The sequence below is a fragment of the Oryx dammah genome, unplaced genomic scaffold (genome assembly GCF_014754425.2).
Source record: "Oryx dammah isolate SB20612 unplaced genomic scaffold, SCBI_Odam_1.1 HiC_scaffold_20, whole genome shotgun sequence".
In the NCBI taxonomy this organism is placed as follows: domain Eukaryota; kingdom Metazoa; phylum Chordata; class Mammalia; order Artiodactyla; family Bovidae; genus Oryx; species Oryx dammah.
In genome coordinates this window covers 54,984,315-54,993,408 of record NW_024070204.1, presented here as the reverse complement: position 1 = coordinate 54,993,408, position 9,094 = coordinate 54,984,315, and the positions used below count along the sequence as shown (strand labels likewise).

The window sequence follows — 9,094 nt, the reverse complement described above, 5'->3', positions numbered from 1 at the left end:
GATTATTGCAAGAGATTCCTAATGGTCTTGATTTTCATGCCTTCTGAATTTTTTCAATTCCATTAATCGCCAACACAACCCCAGGCCTCTGTTTTATTCTTTATATACTGCATCTGAAATAATCTCTCAACCAGCAACTCTGTTCCATTATTGCTCTGCTTCAAATCCAGTGGTTTTCAATTTTCCTGAGGATAATCCAAGCATTTTTTAATGATATATCATTCAGGGTCCTAATAAAAAGACATGACACATTCAAATTAACATCATTTCAGGTAGATCTTATAAATGACTTTATTTAAATAGTAGTATAGGGTGTGATGTAAGGAAATCATAAGGAATAGTGTAGTAGGGTTGCCCCATATCAATATGGCTAAGCTAAAAACACATTTTTCAAAATCTCCTTCACCGTATGGTTCTGGCTTTGAATCGACCAGAAGAGAAATTTATTTTGAGATTTGGAATACAGAAGTGAGGCAGAGACCATTACAATCAGATGGCAGGTGTTTTAGACTGGTAAAGAACAGGTACAGAGATACAGATGGGTCCCAGCTGGTCCATGCTCCAGGTCTCCTTTCCTAACTGCCTCCAACAGGGAGCCTGGGCTTGTAGATTCTTCCCCCAGCTCACCATCAACATTGTAGTCCAGGTACTGAAAGTGACTAGTATCTCAGATTGCCTGACAAACTTCGATGTGTACTCCTGTATCAGTGCTGCAGAAGAACTGATTTAAGACTGCTCTCTAATTCTCTCCAATAGACCATTACTCTGCCAGCCTCTCCCACCATTGTGGAAGCTCTAGTTCATGTATGCAAAGTCACTTCAGTTGTGTCTGACTCTTTGCGATCCTATAGATTGTAGCCCTCCAGGCTCTTCTGTCCATGGGATTCTCCAGGCAAGAATACTGGAGTAGGTTGCCATGCCCTCCTCCAGGGGATCTTCCCAACCCAGGGATCAAACCCACATCTCTTATGTCTCCTGCATTGGCAAGTGGGTTCATCACTGCTGCCACCTGGAAAGCCCATGGACCATTATTCTCCCACCTTCTCCCACCATTGTTGATGGTCTTATTTCCATAATAAATCCCTTATTTTATAATTCCAATAGCATTTCTGCTTCTCTGACTTTTCAGAGCATTTGAGAGTCTGGGATTATTGTTATCCCTAGGCAAAAAGAAGAGCAGATAATTGGGTAGAGGAAGTCTCCTTGAGATCAGGAGGGACTTTGAGCTATGGTATACTACTTCAAAGCTATTTCATAGGAAGTACAGCACAGAAATAAGTACCCTGATTTAGCTCTCTTCCCACCTTCCAGCCTACTGCCTGGGATCCTCCTTGGCAGAAACTGCAGGCTTGGGAACCATTGATATAACTGATATTTTCTGACCTCCAGTGCAGAAAGCAACTGATATTGGAAGATATCCAAGACACATATTTTACATTACATATTATGGCCAGTAAAACAAAACTTGGTGAATGAAAGTAAAGAAATAGAAAAAAATTTAAGGTAAAGAACAAGGAGATAAAGATTGAGGGAAAAGTCTCAAGAATTGATTAGATGATATCAAATGATCTAATATACATGCAACTGATATACCAGAAGAAGACAGAAAGAGTGGAGCAGAAAAAAAAAAGATTTTTTAAAACAACAATTGAAAGTTCCCAATTTATTTAAGCTTTAGTATTTTTCAAAAAGAAGATATTAAACATCAAATGGAATAAACACAAAGAACCTGTTATGAGGTGCATCATAGTCAAAATGATAAAAAATCAAAGATAAGGAACAACTCTTAAAAGCTGAAACTCCAATACTATGGCCACCTGATGCGAAGAACTGACTTATTGCAAAAGACCCTGATGCTGGGAAAGACAGAAGGCAGGAGGAGAAGGTGACGACAGAGGATGAAATGGTTGGATGGCATCACCAACTCAATGGACATGAATCTGAGAAAGCTCCAGGAGTTGGTGATGGACAGGGAAGCCTGGCATGGTGCAGTCCATGGGGTCACAAAGAGTCGGATATGACTGAGCAACCAAAGTGACTGATACTTGAAAGCAGTGAGAAAAAAACTTTATATACAGGGGATCAATGATCAAATTAATGGCTGATTTCTCATCAGAAACATGAAGAGTGAGAGAATCTCTGTAGTGCTAAGTGGTGCTGAAACTGCTTTTTTCTTTTTGGTTGAACAAGAATGTCTATAACATCTTTATCCTAGAAATATAGGATATTTTCCTTTAAGAATGAAAGCAAACTAAAAAATTTCAGGTAAAAGAAAACTAAGAATACTGTTACCAGTAAAATTGCACCATAATAAATGTTAAAGAAAGTTACTCAAGCTATGGGAAAATGTTAGTGGAAACTTGGGTCCTCTGAGAATAAAAAAATCCAAGAACTGAATTCTGCCAGCAACCTGAATGAACAGGGAGATAGATTCTCCTAACATCTCCATATAAGACTACAGCCCTGCCAACACCTTGATTTCTGACATATGTCACAGTGAAATAATAAATGAGTGTTTTATGCTGCTAGTTTGTGGTAATTTGTTAAAGTAACAAGAAAAAACAACTTCACATGTTTTGAATGGAACATTTGGAGGTGAAATCTGTGCCATTTTTCCAATGGTCCCCAACAGAACTAATTCCCCATTTTCTATAGCAGTAACTAGTCCAATGATGCTACTTGGGTTAGACTTTCCTTCCTTTCTTGACTTATTCTTCCTATCCCCCCATCTCTGGGTCTTTGGAAGTACATTCTAAAGTGACCTACCTGAAAGGCAGGCTTTGCTTCAGGTTCTGATTTGGGAGGACCCAGGCCAAAATAGCTGGTCTAGAGAATGACCCTAGACAGCAGATCCTTAGTTTGGGAGAGTCCTCAGGTTAGGACCCCTGGTTGTTCTGGGAAACCAACAGGTCAGCTGGCAATCAGGGCCCCAGGGCTGTTGGTACCTGGGGTGGTGATCAGAACTGGCTGCAGAAGCATCACAGTTGTAACACTCTAACTCTTTGTACATTAGGACAAGTTACAGGCAAAGGTGATGCATTGGCCCATGAGGCAGAGGTAGTACTTGAAAGGTTTGGGGGTCTATGGAAATAAGGTCTATAGAATGGGCTGTCTTGGTTAACTTTTAAAGTCTTTTTTAAAACAAAAACCAAGGTTTGGGTTATTCAGCTCAATTCAAGGCATTCTATGAAAGTCAGAAAGCCTCATAGCAACACTGAAGACCCTTTTCAGGTCCAAGTGTGGGGGATAAAATCAGGCTTAGGCTTTGAAGGTACTGGTAGGACACATACAAGGATATTGAATACTCAGCTTCATCAGTACTCCGGCATCCAAACCAGGGTCCTAATAGAGAAAAAGTGGGGTCCTGATACCTGGGAAAGATTTCATTTGCATAAAGCCCTCACCTAAGGAAGGTGCTTCATAAGGTGAAGACATTTCCATTTCCATCTACAGAATAGCTAGCTCTAACAGAATTTATCTCTCTTATAGGACTTTTTTTGAAAATTGCAAGAAACAGATAATATATCCTTATTGCAGCACAGGTAAATATAGCCATTGTTTTATAATGGCTTTAAATGGAGTATAATCTACAAGAAATATTGAATCATTACGTTGTACACCTGAAACGAATATAATGTTGTAAAGCAACCAAACTTCAAAGGAAAAGCAGCTAACATACTTGAACATTTTGAATTCATATGAACTGAAGACTACAGACTCTGAAAAAAAAGTTTTTTTAAAGAAAAGGCAGGGAGAAACAGAAAAGAAATGTTAAAAATGTAGATACTAGAATAATGTAAGATGAATCATATATAACAATGTCCTATCTTTATAAACATTAGTGTTTAGTCCTTATAAAAATTTCTTTAGCCAGGAAACGCTATTTGATTTGTGAGTACTTCCAATGTAATACCAATATTTGAATGCAGAACTTAAGGCCAACAACAACAATGATGACAAAACCCACAAGAAACTACAAACACCAAGAAGTCAATTTTGGTTAGAAAAAAAATTTTAATGAGAAGATATTATTTCAACGGGTAACATTCCAACTGTTTATGGTTGCTTTGGACTCTATATACTTTAAGTAAAGGTCTTGAATTATTTCTTTTGGAAATAAATATGCCCTTTATTACCAGATACAAAAATATTATAGGGTGTTGCCACATAATTATTGCTCCAGACATAAAGGAAGAGACTTTTCTTCAATTAGACCTGGCCCTTAAGTCGACTGAGAACATTTAGCAAGTAAACCTTGGTAATTCTCATGTCAACAAGTCAATGTCACTGTATGCATATGACAACATGTAAACAAGTGATGTCTGTTTATGAGAAATGTGGAACAATGAAATAAATGACTGTGGAGCTAGAGAAAATAAAGTTCAAATTACATTCTTCATTTATAAGTTGCATGAAATTTGGTAAGGCAGTTTTTCTGAACTTGAGCTTCCTATTTCAAAATACTGACATACAAAAATATAGTTCAGAGGGTTACATTATACAACACATGTAAATATAGCAAATATATTGGAGAAATATAAATCCAAGACAAAACCTCCTGCCAACTCAGAAAACTTTACAAAAGTAGAATAGAAGGGTTTTATTATTGAATGAACATTAAGGCAGAACATCATGCGTGTCACAGTCAGTCTGCTAAGAGATTGCAAAGACAGAAGGAAATCTTCCCCTTTTATGCAGCCAAGAACATACAGCCCATTTCCCACATGCTCTTGAGATGAACAATAACTAGTCCTCAAGTAAGACAACGTAATAGTACCATGTGTCAGGCAGAGTTCATGCTAAATTCACCTGGCAACTATCGTGGCCATAAGTGTTTGCTCATTAGTTTTAGCCAAGGGAAAAATAAACTCCTCATATCTTTATGACAGGAGGTAGTTCTATAACTTGGAGCAATGGACTCCCTGAAGTTAGGCCTTCCTTGACCCTCTGACAGAGGCAAAGAGACATTTGCTAATTACATTTTAAAGGAGTGGCTCCCATGTCCTTGTGAAAGAGACTCTTTGGGGGATTTTTAACTATATTACATATCAAGTGAGCATGTTTCTGACTGTTTACCAAAATTAAAACTGGTGCATAAAGCCTCCATTTGTACATAAACAATCAAGTGTTTGTTTTGTCTATCAAGCAGCAGTAAAAATACAAAATAAAAGAACTGTGAAGTTTCTCAATATCATAACTGATTCATGAAATAAATATTACTCCAGAATAATGCCTGAACAAAAACACTGAAGCAAGAATTTACCTGTAATTTTAAAGACCACAATACGAAACTACAAAGGCTGAAGAATATCTGCTGACTCTACTTCAGGAGATTAAATAGGCAAAAAATGTATTTGTGACTCTCATAAGGCAATTAGACAGGCCATATCAGCATTAAATGGCTGCAGAAAAGATGCACTGTGGGCTTTGGGGCTGTTCTTTCACTCCAGAAGGATGTGCATTAAGTGGGCATTAATACAATCATTACACAGGGCCTTACCTGTATCTCACACAACACAGTCCCATGACCTCTAGTTTGAGTGGCAAACCCATCTTGGTGCCATCTCAAAGTTCCTGGGGAAAGAAGGGAAAATAAACTGGAGTTGAAGTAAATTCCAGGTTTAGATAGGACTGCAGCCAGTATAAAATCACAGTAAAATCATATTTTTATACAGATCCTTATTAACATCTGGAGAAGAAAAGCAAGGGCATACTGAATGTCAAGTATAGCATTTGGAGGACAATTGCTAAGCATGACAGGAACCTCAATAAGCTGAATTCTGTCAGTCTGACAGCTTGTCGGAAGCAAAAAAATGTCAATTCAAATGAGGTTGCAGACTACAAATTCCTTAAAATGACAAGTAAATTCAGTCACAGGGAGAAAATATTGTTTGACAAGCTACAGTTCAAAATAACTTAATAAATTGTAGTAACAACAAAAAACAACATGGCCTTTAAAAAAATTTAATGGAATACAAGGAGGAGTTGGCCAATTGACAATCATAAAAAGAGACTAACACACTGAGTGAGAGATTATGTAGAAAAAAAGAAAAATTTAAAAGATTTAAACACCACAGTTACAAAGCATGACCTCATGCTCATATATTAAGTTCTTTCATCTAACAGTTGAAGAACATACATATTTTATAAACATAGTTTGAATACTCCCCACCACCAACCATATCTCAAAATAAATCACAACAAATATGTGGGGAATATTTTAAAGTCACATTCTTTGGCCATGATACAACAAATTGACAACACAGAAAGCCCCCCCAAATAATATTTCATTTTTTAAAAAAATCATACTTCTTATAATTCATAGATCAAATAGGAAATTATAAAGAAAATAAAATAGGCCTCTGTGACAACTGATTAAGGAAAGAGACAAAATACAAATAAAACACAAAATGAAAAGGGAAACTGGGGGTTGTCAGGTAAAATCTGCAACTGGAGACATAGAGAGACCAGAAAGTGAGGCAGACCACTCCAAATTGGTAGATGGCAGCTTTACTGAGCAACAGAACTTACATACAGGGCTTATTTTTGGTGGTCTCGTGCAAATCTCCAGATCAGCCCAGCAGAATCTTAAGAGTTTATATAGATGTCAATTAGGTTCAACCACATATTCAGCCCAGGTGGTCACAGTAATTCCTTATTCTTTCAAGGTTATGTCCTAGAAACTGAGTCCCACTGTGGACAGAATGTACTTTCCTACAAAGCAGAGGTTGTGTAGGGCCTCCAGTTGCCAGGGTCAAGCTCACAAGATCTCCTCCAACAATAGTCAGCTATACTCTGATCAAGATCACAACCAAAATCAAATGGATAAACTACTCAAACATTTTTTAAAAGCCAAACCTGTTGCAAAAGATATAAAAACTTAAGTTTTGAAGATATTGAAATAATAATTGAAATGTTGGAGGGTAACCATTCTCAAAAAATGTTTGGAGGTAACTATTCTCAAATTTGTTGTTGAGTCGTGTCTGATTCTTTGCCATCCCATGGACTGCAGCAAGCCTGGTCTCCTTGTCCTTCACTGTCTCTCAGAGTTTGCTCATGTTCATATCCATTGAACCGGTGATGCTACTTAACCATCTCACCCTCTGCTTCCCTCTTCTTCCTTTGCCTTTGATCTTTCCCAGCATCAAGATCTTTCCCAATGAGTCAGCTCTTTGCATCATGTGACCAGAGTATTGGAGCTTCAGCTTCAGCATCAGTCCTTCCAATGAATATTTAGGGTTGATTTCCTTTATGACTGACTGGCTTATTCTCGTTGCAGTCCAAGTGAACCTCAAGAGTCTTCTCCAGCAACATAATTCAACAGCATCAATTCTTTGGCACTCAGCCTTGTTTATGGACCAACTCTCACATCCATACATGACTACTGCCATAGCTTTGACTATACAGACCTTTGGCTATGTAATGTCTCTGCTTTTTAATATGCTGTCTAGGTTTGTCATAGCTTTCCTTCCAAAGAGAAAGTGTCTTTTAATTTCATGGCTTCAGTCACTATCCACAGTGATTTTGCAGCCCAAGAAAATAAAATCTGTCACTGCTTCCACTTTTCCCCCCTCTATTTGCCAAAAAATGGTGGGACTGGATGCCATGATCTTAGTTTTCTGGATGTTGAGTTTTAAGCCAGCTTTTTCACTCTTTTTCAACTTCATCAAGCAGCTCTTTAGTTCCTCTTCACTTTGTCATTAGAGTTGCATCATCTGCATATTCGAAGTTGTTGATATTTTTCCTGATAATCTTGATTCCAGCTTGTGATTCATCCAGCCCAGCATTTCCCATGATGTACTCTGCATACAAGTTAAATAAGCTGGGTGACAATAAACAGCCTTGTCGTGCTCCTTCCTTAATTTTGAACCAATGTCCAAATATTCTCAAATATTCAGTATAAATAGAAGATTTTCTAATTTAAACTAAACAAATATTGCCATTTCCTTTAGCCTCTGTTGGGCTGCACCCTACAAGCTAGAAGTCTTGGAGCTGTCCAGCTAGAGACCTAAAAAAGAACCCAGTGACAAAAAACAGCAAACTTTTATTGGACAGACAGAGCATCTTACATGTCTGAAACAGAGTGTCCTGGAGCGATGCCTACTGTGCTCAGCAGATGGCAGGCAGGACACAGGCAGCCCTCTTCACTACTTGGGGAGAAAAAGGCTACCATTTATAGGGGGAACTGATGTCAGGTTAACTCATCTGTTACCAGGGAAACCAGTGTCTGAGTCAGGGGGCAAGCATGTAGGCAATTACTGATAAAGCCTTATGATTCAGAAGATTGGATAGTCATGTGAGGCCAGGACTGGTCAAAAAGGGAACACATGGGTAGCAAGAGAATAGTCATCTTGAATGGCCTGACCACAGAACCTCAAAAGAGAAGTGGAGGGGGAGCATAAGAAAATATTTTGTTACAAACATATTTCAAAGGTAATTGAAGTGAAGTGAAGTCACCCAGTCGTGTCTGACTCTTTGCGACCCCATGGACTGTAGCCTACCAGGCTTCTCCGTTCATGGGTTTCTCCAGGCAAGAATACTGGAGTGGGTTACCATTTCCTTTTCCAGGCGATCTTCCCGATCCAGGGATCAAACCCGGTCTCCAGCATTGGAGGCAGACGCTTTAACCTCTGAGCCACCAGAGAACATTAATGACAATTTTCCATTTGGGGTTGAGCTTATCTATGACCAGAAATATTTCCATAACAAACTATGGGAGAGATTGGGAATAAACCTCCTTGAGCTCAGAAATAAATCTCCAACAGTCAATATAAAAATTAAAATTTACACTGCAAAAGTGAAGAAGCAAATACAATAAAACTTGCTGCAATTAATTAATACATATAATTTGAAAACTAGCACACCAGGTGACTAGTCTGCATGGATTAGATGAGCATCTCAGCACCCACTCAAGGGGATAAAACACCTTGTACTCTAATCAAGTGACTTGCAAATGGAGTTTGGAAAAAACACCCAGCCCCTTTCTGATCATTGAAGCCTCCCAAGTTCACAGCCTTCAGTGCCCTGTGTTTATATATCTATGCTATTCTAATAACCCATAGCTGTTAAGAAGGAACTTAATTATTTTATTAAG

The 9,094-nt window shown here is 38.3% G+C and overlaps 1 long non-coding RNA gene across 1 annotated transcript in view; it reads right to left on the bottom strand.

Annotated features, from left to right (window-relative positions):
* Positions 1–5,507: 5,507 nt before the first annotated feature.
* LOC120879565 overlaps positions 5,508–9,094 on the bottom strand; it is a 273,311-nt gene continuing 269,724 nt past the window's right edge. The window contains exon 3 of the long non-coding RNA XR_005724825.1: positions 5,508–5,574. This is a non-coding gene — a long non-coding RNA (uncharacterized LOC120879565). The remainder of the gene's footprint in view (positions 5,575–9,094) is intronic.